Below are 2,500 nucleotides of genomic sequence, written 5' to 3'. Positions count from 1 at the left end.
ATCCAAATAGGACCTGCATGGCCTCCGTGGAGACCGTCCTGCAAGCCCGAGTACAGGCGTACAGGACCTTCCTCTGGCAACGAATGAGCTCCTCCCTGATTCCCTTCCATTCCAACACTTCTTCCCATGCACTCACACCATACATAACTGCCGGCTCTACCAAACCCTTCACCATTATCTTTAATACCCTTTTCCTCAACCCCCATTCCTTCCTCGTTACTCTCCTCAGCTTACCCATAGTTCCTATCACCTTCTCCCTCAATCCCCTCACATGCACCTTAAAGTCCATTCCCACTCCCATTTTCACCCCCAAGTATTTCACCTCATCCACAAACTTCACCATTCTGTCTACTTCTTCTCCTCCCTGCCCAGTCCTAACATGTATCCTCCTGTTTCGCATCTTTAGCCCCCCCTTCAGCACCATGGCCACTGTCTTCGCGTCCGACACTTCTACTCCTGCTTTTCCTCCCCATTCATGCACCACCACCATCTTACGCCTCGCCCATTCCTCCACTTCTCCTCTGGTACTACCCTCCACTATGAGCAGAAGGTCGTCCGCAAAGGCCAGGTCCACGGCGCTGAATTTCCTTCCATCTCCCTCTTCCTGCCCCCTCTCCAATTCATCCCTCTGCCTCTCCTCGTTCATTTCCCTCAACTTCTCCATCAACTCATTCATACAAACATTCCATATGAAGGGGCCCGCAATCGACCCTTGCGGCGCTCCCTTCTCCAGCCCTCTCATCACCTCATCCATACCATTCCCCATCCATACTACTCTATCCCTGAAATAATCCCCCCATAATCTAAGATCCCACCCTTTACACCCCATTTCTCTTATCTTTCCCAGCGCGTAATCCCATCTTATATTATCAAATGCCCCCCGGAAATCCACAAACACCCCACATACATACTGACATTCACTCTCACCCACCACCTCCTTCATTTTGTTCCACGCGTCATCCGTACTCTTTCCCTTCCTAAACCCAAATTGCATTTCATTCCATTTTCCTTCCATAATCTTCTCCATTCTTCCCACCATCATCCTCTCCAACACCTTTCCTAGCCCGCTTAAGAGGGACACCGGACGATACGAGCGGACTTCGGCCGGGTCCTTGTCCGGAGACTTGAGCAGCGGCACCACCCAAGCCTCCTTCCAAGGCCCGGGAAAGACCCCGTTCCTCAGACAATCCCCGTACATCTCCCTCATCTCCTTCTTCAATCCATCATAAGCTGCCTTCACCATCTCATTCGTTATCCCATCAATCCCCGGGGTCCTTCCCATCCTCATCTTTTCCACCGCGTTATCCAACTCCTGTTCATCGTAAATCGTCCCTTCTTCCTCGTCCCACTCCCATCCCCCGGCATCCCTATCCTCGCAGGCCGGAAAGAATTCCTCCAGCAAAGCCAGAGCGCTCTCCTCCCAGGTCCTCGTCCACCCCTTCTTTGCTCTCAACCCCGCCAATCCACTCTTCTCGTACTTTCCTAAACATATCCTATATATTTTCCCCCATGGATCCCGGTTTCCCTCCCTTCTCACTGTTTCCTGCCAGTCTCTATCTTTCTCATCCTTAATCTTATCCTTATATTTCCGCATGCAGTCTTTCCACTCTCTCCATTTGTTTCCGTCTACATCCCCTTCTCTCCTTCTCAGTCTTTGGTACTCTCTCCTCCTCCTCTTAGCCTCTTTCCTCAATTCCCCTAGCTCCTCAGTCCACCACGTCAGTCTTCTTTTCTTACTCTCCCCCTTTCACTCTTTTCATGCATTCATCATTCATACTAGTTATCCATTCACTCAATATTGCAACTTTCCCGTTTACCTCCATATTCACGAAGTTATCCCACCCCGTCATTTCCGCTTTCTCCCTCAGTCCCTCCGCGTATCTGTCCCAATTGCACTTTCCCTGCCTCCACCTAATCCTCCTGTCCTTCCTTCCTATCTCCTCTCCCCTCCCGATTCTCACCCTCATATCTATTATTATGGGATTGTGGTCCCCTAGTGGCCATTCCTCCCTCACCTCCCAATCTATTATACACCCCTCCTCGGTCCCCACACTCAGTGTGACATCAATGTCACTCTGGCCGCGTGGGCCCGAGAAGGTGTACTGTTCTGTCGGGCAGTTTATGACCTCCAAATCTGACCGCATTAACCATTCCTCAACCACTTCCCCCCCTCCTTGCAGCTCCTGTTCCCCTCTTTATCTCCTTGCTGTGCCACATCCATGATGTGGCATTCGCATCCATCCCGATCATTAACTTCTTGCCCCTCGCCACCTTCACCATCTCATCAATATATTCTAACCCTTCTTGCACACTTCCTTTCGGCCTCAAGTATACAGATCCCACATACATCTCCCCTCCCTCCCCTTTTACCCACACACATACCCCATCCCCCCACTTACACTCCTCTACCCGCATACATTCTATCCCCCCCCCTATCACACATATTGCACTAGTCCCATTTTTCCCTAAGTACACCCTTGCCCCCCCAGGCAAACCCCTC

At 51.1% G+C, this 2,500-nt stretch overlaps 1 pseudogene; it reads right to left on the bottom strand.

The window, feature by feature from the left end:
* Nucleotides 1-2,500, bottom strand: part of LOC131674901 (large subunit ribosomal RNA) — a 9,463-nt pseudogene that overhangs the window by 2,378 nt on the left and 4,585 nt on the right.

This window comes from Phymastichus coffea, unplaced genomic scaffold, assembly GCF_024137745.1.
Source record: "Phymastichus coffea isolate CEN01 unplaced genomic scaffold, Cenicafe_Pcof_1.1 PCOF00335, whole genome shotgun sequence".
In the NCBI taxonomy this organism is placed as follows: Eukaryota; Metazoa; Arthropoda; class Insecta; order Hymenoptera; family Eulophidae; genus Phymastichus; species Phymastichus coffea.
This window is presented reverse-complemented; position numbering and strand designations above follow the sequence as displayed.